The 9,828-nt window shown below is 35.7% G+C and overlaps 1 pseudogene; it reads left to right on the plus strand.

The window, feature by feature from the left end:
* Nucleotides 1-1,897: 1,897 nt before the first annotated feature.
* Nucleotides 1,898-9,088, plus strand: LOC127157661 (deoxynucleoside triphosphate triphosphohydrolase SAMHD1-like; annotated as a pseudogene).
* Nucleotides 9,089-9,828: the final 740 nt, after the last annotated feature.

Genomic DNA, 9,828 nt, shown 5'->3' on the forward strand with positions numbered 1-9,828 from the left:
ACTGTGAGACTTTGAATGTTAGATATTAACATTGGTATGATGAAAGCAACTCGGCTACATCAAATACAATTCATAGTGGATGTGAATAATCAAACACTGACAATAATCAGTCATATTTGCAGTCATATGGGGCCCCCTAAATAAAATTCTGCTTAGGGCCCCATAAAGGCTCGGACTGGCCCTGAATTTTGAGCATAACTGCAGGTATAAAAGCATTAGATATCATGTTTTGTTTTTGTTTTTTTCTTTGTACAATGATTTGTCATGTCCTTTCTAGTTTTTTCTTCTCAGATAGAAAGTCTTAAAGGGGCCATCACATGCAAAATTGATTTTTACTGTACATATCGTTTGAACATAAATGTGTGTACAGAACCACCCTATTATGATAAAAATCCAATTTAGTAGGGTGTTGCTGTTTGGGGAAGGAGTATGTGGACATCAGTAAAATTAAAAATAGGAATGGTATGAACTAATTACAGTTAATTTTAAAAACTAGCAGGGTTTGTTTGAACGAGAATAGCTAGATCTATGTCCAAACAGCCTGTCTATTAAATGATAACAAAACAATACAATGGAGCAAAACCACATAACAAATACAGACAACATTACGATCCAAAAACACACAATGCAAACAGAGGGCTATAAACGCACTAAACAGTGAGCAGGTCAGAGTAATTGCTCCACAAATTATTAACCAGAACAAAACATGACAACCAGAAGCTGAATACAAAGTTTAAAGAAGGATATAAATTCCTCAAAATGATGACATGAGGACAAAACTGTTAGTGTTGCAGTATCAGTAAATGATCTGATAATGAGAAACTAATCGAGGAGGGAGTGATTTAATGACAAACCATTACAAACCTATTAAGTCATAAAACAATTCTTATATGACTGGACTGAGAATGAATGAGGCAGTCTATTTTTATTGATATTATCCCTCAAGGAATTTTTTATCCTTTTTTTTTTTTTTGCTGAACTGTTTCATTTTACAAATTGTGCTGATTCCATACCATGCTGATTTCATCCGAACAAAAATAGTGGAGTCTCAGTCCATTTTACATTCACAACGTAGTTATTGATTGTTTCTTTTTAACACTAACCACCTAACTTAAACATAAATTCATATGTCTTCAAAAATGTTTTATTGCCCTACAGTTAAAAAAAAATCCAGCTGATGAACAATAAAAACACTGACAAACAATCAGAATCCATCCTGCATTAAAGAGCACTACAAGTCAAAAATATCCTGCTTTATGAGTTGATGGAGTTTGTGTGTAGTGCAGTGATGTTGGTGACCTGTTTAAACCATCACAATCATTAAATAAGCAGCCAATGAATAAGCGTTCCGTCATGGTATATAAGTCTGCAGTTTATGCCCCATGACCACAGACTGTAAAAAATATGGACGTAGTGTCCGTGACATCACCCATAGGTTTCTGAAGAGCATTTTTGAAGCTCTTAGTGGGCGGGAGTCGGCCGTCACCATCTTGGAATCGCGTCACTGCATGTCACTCCCAGATAATCGAAACTGGGCAAAGAGACGAGACGTGGGTGGAGCTGGTTGCTGAAACTACACCTGCCTAGCACGACGGTAGTGACAGCAGCGGTAATCCACCTGTCACTCAAGTGGCCACGCCCTAAATTATGCAGAACTTTAAGGCTCAATATAAATTAAACGGATGAGTTATAAAAAAAATTCACTCCCCACACAGTTGTACATGAAGGGCAAAATTAGCTATATAGACCAAAAACACTTTGTACCAGGCTGTAAACATTTTTTTTTCTGCCGTAAAGTTGGGCATTTTAACATGGGGAATCTATGGGATTGACCTTTTGCAGCCAGTCTCTAGCGGCCAGTCGATGAATTGCAATTTTAGTCACAGTTTTAGTGTTGGCTTCAAGAAGGAGACCGGGAGGTTGCCATGGTCGATAACCCGCCCCTTTCCTCCGTTGCCATGAATATCAGAGGTATGTGTTTTCGTTTAGTGCCGCATCAGATTACCGAGATATCTGGTGCGACGTGCTGCTTACTGTCAGGTAAGTTTAATGCTTGTGCTTTGGGGTATTGCGGGAGCTGGTTCTATTTTAACACGGGATACAGTTTTGTGTTTCAGTGCGGTGTGCCATCAGTGTCCCTGCGGGGTGGCATCAGTGTTCTTACGCAAACCAGTTTTTTTTTTTTTTTTTTTTTTATCTATTTGTGTTTTGTTAAATGGACATTTAATTAATTGATTTTTCTTTAATGTGATTTATTGATGTTTGTATCTTGTTACTCATTTATGGTTTGTTATTTGCCATTTTGATTAATTGATTTATGTTCTTTGTTTTCTATTGTGACTTTTCTCTTTGTGTGTTTTCTTTGTTTTGGAAATGTGAAGCGGGCTGATTGTTGGCTGCCCCGTGAGGCATTACTCCACCGGGGTTGTCACTATTGCTGTGTCATTATTATTGTGTCATATTTGCAGTGCATTTTGTGGGTGTGATTCTGATTGGCATGGGTTTCTTTTCTTATTTTTGCAAGCCTGGTGCTGCTATATGAGCCCGCTTCTTACATTAGAACCCCAATACCTTACATACCTTATCTTTCTTTATCTTGTGTTTTTCTTTGGTTCGGTTTGTGATCTTCGATTTAAGGATTCTTGATTGTCAAGTAAATTTTATGATGGTTGGCCAATAATGTTTTAACTCTAATAAAGGATATTTTTGTATGTAACGTCACACCTCTTATTTGAAGTAGACCGTACCTGTGTACTTTTGGTTCAGGATGTTTTCCCCGTGCTTTTGGCGTGGCGTAGTCACTACAGTTTAGACACTTACTACAGTAGCATAAAGTTGCACGTTGCGGTCATCGAAAAGACTGTATCTAAAGTTATCATATGGATATTTTGTTTTTAAAATCATTAACCTTTAACAGACTAAAAAAATAATTTTGTCTGTATGAACGTAAGAAAAACAATGTCAACAGATCAAACATTTAACTAACTGAATCAAAGCTTTGATGTTCTTTTTTATTTTTTCCCCAGTATGATATAATTAGCACATGATTGCCAGTATTTAATGCATGATTAAACATGCCAGTTATTGTGACGCACCCTCATGATTTACAGCCTTCCTGATAACATAATGCAGTGGGCTGAGCTTCTCAGTCTATAAAATATTGACACAGTTCTACAGATTCTCATTACCATCATCATCATCATCATTTCCAACTACTGTACACAGGAGATGATCATCAGATACTTGAGAAGAAGGAAAATGTCTGGATCTGAAGGCACAAAAGATGGTGAGAGTTTTTGATGTATATAAAAAAAGATGAATCAGAAAAGTGAAGGTATGACTTTTACTTGATAAATCAAAGTTATGAGAGCTAGTCAATTTTTATTTATTTATTTATTTATTTTTTTTATAGGACATATTCCAATACCAAATTTCAAAGCAGTTTTACAACCTCCAGTAATTATGCAGTGTCACTATAAATTATGATCAAATGATTTACAGTCAGGTGCAATACACTTTTTATACTGTATAGCTCACACTGTAAAAATGGGGCCAAAAACAAAAGTTTTGAGTTTATATATTTTAAATGCAAATGTTAATATTGAGTTGGTCCCCGAATAATGGCTTCCACTGTTCTGTGAACGTTTTCCACAAGATTTTGGAGATTTCTGGAGCTCATTCATCTAGTTCAATGGGGATGAGGTCAGTGCTCTGTGGCAGCGATTATACTGGTCAGCATCTCAAAACAGCATCTTTATGTCTTCTGTGTAGTTATTATCTTAAACCAGAGGGCATCTTGTCTCAGTTGGTTAAGTTATATTTAGTTTTAAGTTAATACACTTAACAAACTGATATCTTTTGTCTTGTAGATCTTCAATGATCCCATTCACGGACACATGGAGCTGCACCCTCTGCTGGTGAAGATCATTGACACTCCTCAGTTTCAGAGACTGAGACGCATCAAACAGCTGGGAGGAGCATATCTGGTGTATCCGGGCGCTTCTCACAATCGCTTTGAACACTCTCTTGGGTGAGATATTATTATATTCAAAGGTTTATTATATTCTATTCAGTCTTCAGTTCTGTGAAACTGTAGAAAGCCATGGCTAAACATCATACCAATGAATTCATTTATTGAACATTTTAAGATGATTATTTTTTGTATCAGTCAGTCTACTCAGTACAAATGCTATAGGTTTAGTGAACTAAAATGTTGTGTTTTAGTGTGGTGTATTTAGCACGTTGTCTGGTGAAAGTTCTTCACGACAATCAGCCAGAACTCAATATTACCGAACGGGATTTCCTGTGTGTTCAGATCGCTGGTCTGTGTCACGACTTGGGTGAGGAGCACTAATGCTTATGGAAACATGAAATCATCCAGCAAAAAAAAAAAAAAAAACTGCACCTTTTATTAGGCCTCACTGGCCTTACTTGAACAATTAATATGTGTGATTTTTCCTCTTATTATTTTCTCTTACAGAAAAAAATACTGTTTTTGTATTTCTTATGGGGTTAACCCATTTTTTTCCTTTTTATGTTTTAGGTCATGGTCCACTTTCTCATGTATTTGATGGTCTGGTTATTCCTGAAGCCAAAAAAATAAAAATATCCAAAGGTAAGTACTTGTGTGAAATAAAATATAATCAGAAAGATCTGTAGACATGGAAGTTTCACTCTTGTGTCACTGGACGTGCAGACAAGCTGTTTGTTGGAACAAACCACCTGAGAGTTTTGTTTTTCTTCTTCTTCTTAGGCCTGCCTGATGACATCCCTGAAAAGTGGAAGGTGAACAATTTTAAGGCTGCAACAACTGATTGATAAGATTGTAGAAAGCAAATTTTAGATGAACATATATTTAAGCCTTTCATGATCGCTTACACACATTGACTCCTCTAGTCACATATGTATCTATGATCTTTCTGTTTTAACCAACAGCATGAGCAGATGTCAGTTCTAATGTTCGATGACATTGTGAAGAGTCTGAAGGCTGAGAATGAAGACGTGTTGAAAGAACATGGATTGGATGATAAAGACGTCACCTTCATTAAAGAGTTAATCGAAGGAGCGAAAACTTCAGAGGTGCATTATAGATGTGTTTAATTAAACTGATGTATTTTCAGTCTTTAGTGGAAAATGTTAATGTAAATCTTTTTCAGTGGAGATACGAGGACAGAGATGAAGACAAATCCTTCCCGTATGAGATTGTAGCAAATAAACAGAACGGCATCGATGTGGACAAATGGGACTATTTTGCACGGTCAATATTATTAGGTCATTTGTAAAGATATGCTATATGTTTAACTTGATTTAATTACTTTTCATTCCATTCCTCTAAATGAAGTGCTTCCTTGAGTATCAAGACATTGAAAAGTCAATGAACTGAATTGATCAATGACAACTTAACGGCTAAAACTTTTAATTAATGTTTTTTGTTCTAATTTTACAGAGGAGCTGAAATAAAACATGTATTATTATTATTAATAAATATTATTATTAATTCACCCTTGTCTTGTTCATTTGATAATGTGACCTCAAGGCATCTATGAACAAGCTGGTTTACAAATGATCCTGTCATTTCTGTACCCATTTTTAATGGTCATTTCACAGGGACTGTCATCACCTGGGCATTCGAAACAGCTTTGACCATCAGCGTTTGCTGAAGTTTGCTCGAGTCTGTGAAGTGAATGGAAGAAAACACATCTGCTTCAGAGACAAGGTGCCTGATTCAATGATCACACACACACACACACACACACACACACACACACTTATGCCTGGTTTATTATCCTTGTGGGGACTCACTCCTGTGTGACTATTCAAGTAAAACAGAATCTTCATGTGCATACATGTTTGGAAAAATGCCAATTTTATGGTGATTGACAGTCAGTTTAAAGTGACCTGTTCAACTTTTTCTCTGTTTGGGTGTTTCAGTTTTATGATGAATAAATTGATCAATGTTAGAATTGTCTGTGTGTATTTGCGTGTGCTTTACCCAAGGCACATTAACCATTGGGCTAGGAGCTGACTCCGAGCAAGGAGGGGGCCCGTGATTGGCTGTGGAGTAGAGTAGATTGACAGGCCATGGTAGCGACGATAGCCAAAGCCCCACCACGCCCCCCACATATTTGCGCTATTAGGAGCTTTTCCGTAAATTCCATGCATTACCATTAGAGATTAAAACTTCGCGTTTGAATTTGGTTTACAAATTCAATGCATTTATTCTATATTTTACTTTTGAACGACCTGTGCACCATGATCGCTGCGCCTAATGTCCGCATTCACCTCTCTTCACTTCGTTCTGGCATAATCTGGAAATGGTACGCAATAAAATTTATCTTCGATAAATAAAAATGTCAGCTTTTCTAAAAACAAAGAGCGCTATCTGAAAAAATGAGGAGAGGGAAAAACATGAGTTAGTCACATCACCATCTAGGTTATTTTACTAAAGCTGGTGATGGTGTGAAAGTTGTGGAATACCAAGTGGACCAGGCACATGGAGCAGATAAAAACACAGCGTCACTGTTCCCACAGATTTAAGTTTAGTTTGATTATAAACTTACTGGATGTATAGCCTATTGCTTTTTGTGTTTGAACAACGTATATTCACTTATGGGTTGAGAGAGAACCTGGCTGAAATATGTAAATCATTTTGCGCGTCATGATGTTGGCTAAGCCTTTTATTTAATTGCATATGAAGCGTTGTGGTTTAAAACAAATTTAACTGTTCAAGGACATTAAGCAGCAAGGCAGAATTAATTTTGGCAAATGCGCGCGTTAAGATGATTTCAGCCTGATACGCGCAGCGCGCACCTGCTCGTACAGCCTGACTAAATTTGACTTCTTTTTCGCGCCTTGCAATTAAACGTTCAAATACACATAGTTACGTGCCAAAATGCCTGTCTCCTCATCAACGCAGTCATTTGTGTCTTAAAAATGAACGTAGTGTAAGGTAAAGCATGTGTAGTAGTAGGCCTTGTCATTATATGATGAGATTTTAAAGGGATAGTTCACCCAAAAATAAAAATACTGTCATCATATACTCACCCTCAAGTTGCTCTAAACCTGTAAAAATTTCTTTGTTCTCCTCAACATTTCTGGTCCCCACTGACTCCAACAGTGTTTTTTTTTTTCATACTATGAAGGGGGGTCCAGCAACTGTTTGTTTACCAGTACTATATTTTTTTGCGTTCAACAGCAGAAGGAAACTCATACAGGTTTAGAACAACAACAGAATTTGTGAGAACTATTCCTCTAAAGCAGCCTAGATGCTGTTACCATTTGTGTCAAACATTAGAAAGAAATCACTCACTGTCCTTGACTAAATCACTGAATTACGTTTTTTTTTCGTTCTATTGTAAGTCGTGACTGTTTACTTACAATTTTTTTTTTTTTTTTTGAATTATGAAATTTTAATGCAAAAAATCCTATTTAAAGAATATATATATATATCATTATTTATATACATCATTATATATATCAGTATATATATAATTACTGTGATGGGGGGGCCCTGCAGTAAGTCATAGCCCCGGGGCCCCCTGAGGTCTTAATGCGGCCCTGGCTTTACCCATGTTCTGCGTGCTTGACGAAAATGTGAGATTTAATGTGAGCACTGCATTATGGGATCTCTGACACACAGGTGTTTGTCTGTTTAACAGGAGGCTGATAATGTTTATGACATGTTTCGCACCCGATACACTCTCCATCGTCAGGCCTATCAGCACAAGATTGCCAACATCATTGAAGACATGTGAGTTTCTCTGTGCAAGAAGAAGATGTGGATATAAAACACATACCTGCAGATACCAAACAATGAATGTCATGTCTGTGCTGCCATGATATTAAAATGCTGCATCAACAAATTCTTCTTTTATGAAGATTATACAAATTCAGCTTTGTGGCTGTACTTTCTATGAATGTTAAAACAAACACTAACTCCCATGTTTGTCTCTCTGTTAGGTTTGCAAAAGCACTCATACAAGCTGATCGTGACCTTCACGAAGGAAAACCTGAAGATATGTTGAAGATTTCTGAGGCCATTAAGACAGTAGACGACTACAGCAAACTCACAGGTCAGATAAAAGATGTGCTGAAAGTAAAATATACAGTGTTGAGGGTAACTTTATTTCAAGTAACTAGTAAAGCAATGCATTACTTTTTAATTTACAAGAAAATATCTGAGTTACTTTTTTCCCATTTATTGGTTGAAATCTCTCCTGTCGCAATGTTGAGAGAAATCGGGAGCAAGATGTTACTTCAGTTCTAGACTAAATGTGAACATGCATTAATTCATCTCACTTACAAAAAAAACTTTAGTATTCCTCAAAATGAATAATAATAAAAAAAAAAGTGAAATGCAACTTAGAATATGATGCAAACCTGCAATAATTAAATATGTTAAATAAATATCAAATATCCTTTATGTATTTAAATGAATTGAAACGAATGAAAAGTAACAAAGTAACATAACATTCTGTTTTGGGGATTCATGGTTATGTGTCTCAAAATAGTATATGTAAAATAATATATTTCTATTATTAAAATAATGATTTCTATTATTTACATATGAGATGATTCTGGAAAATCCCTATTTAGTTTTAATAATGAATCTTCTGTCTTCTGTCAGATGAGATCTTTGAGCAGATCGCTTCCTCCACTGCTGAAAACCTGCAGGAAGCTTGAGACATCTTGAATAAGATCGTTAGAAGAAAACTGCCAAAGTTTGTTGGAGAAGCTCGACTGACTGAGAAAAACAAATCAAAGGTTGGACAGAAACTGAAAAAAAAAAACACATTGGTCTAGTGTTTAACAAATATTCAAATAGTATTTGAGAAGTGGCATAGAAGCACAAAGAGTCAGTCCAAATATGATTACAAACATGATTATTTAAATTCTTATGGCCACAAAACAGTCACAAAAACAGACCAGTAACTGACTAACTTTCTCAAATCAGGAGGAGCTGACAGAAACATGGAAAGCCGCAGTAGAGAAATACAAACCTACACTGTAAAAAATTGCACTGTAAAATAACAGTAATTTACTGGCAGCTGTGGTTGCCAGCATTATACTGTTATTTTATAGCTCTCTATCGTTAATTTACAGCTCTTCATTTTTACAGTATGTTACCGTTATTATACCATGTGGTAACTCATTTTATTTTGGAAACCGATTGATTCAAACCATTTGAGTTTTAAAAAAACTATTGTTTATATGGTGTTAATACAGTGAACTTTTTTAATTTGAGTCCATTAAGAACAATATTTCTTAATATAAACCCACAAACACTTGTGTAATAAAGAAGCAATCGACTTTTACTCAAATCTTTATAGACTGTCATTAACAAAAGCACAAATTTGTGTAATAAAGTGCTTAAAGAGATTGTCACTATATCAGCAGTTCCACAATTACTGTCTTTAAATAAAGCAGCAAAACATCAGTGTTTGTGGCTCATCATTGTCTGAAGCACAAGCTCTACTCTCCAGCACAATGGAGACCCACAAAACTAAATTAAACTAACACATCTCTCTTGTACAAAAACACATCAGTTAGGCACAATCAAATATTTACTCTCCTTACCAGTTAATGACTTTCCATAATTGTTTTTCTATGAACATTCACTAATATTTTAGTGAAAATAACTTGATTTGCTTGGTAAATCTGACTGTTATGTTTTACAGTATATTACTGTTTTTTCTTGAATTAACAGTAATCAACTGGCAGCTCTGGTTGCCAGCATGTTACTGTTTTTCTACAGTGTGTTGCCGTAAATTAATTACAGTTTATTACTGTTAAATTACATTTCATGCTGTTTTTTTTCTATCATACATC

The sequence above is a fragment of the Labeo rohita genome, unplaced genomic scaffold (genome assembly GCF_022985175.1).
Source record: "Labeo rohita strain BAU-BD-2019 unplaced genomic scaffold, IGBB_LRoh.1.0 scaffold_1146, whole genome shotgun sequence".
Classification (NCBI taxonomy): Eukaryota; Metazoa; Chordata; class Actinopteri; order Cypriniformes; family Cyprinidae; genus Labeo; species Labeo rohita.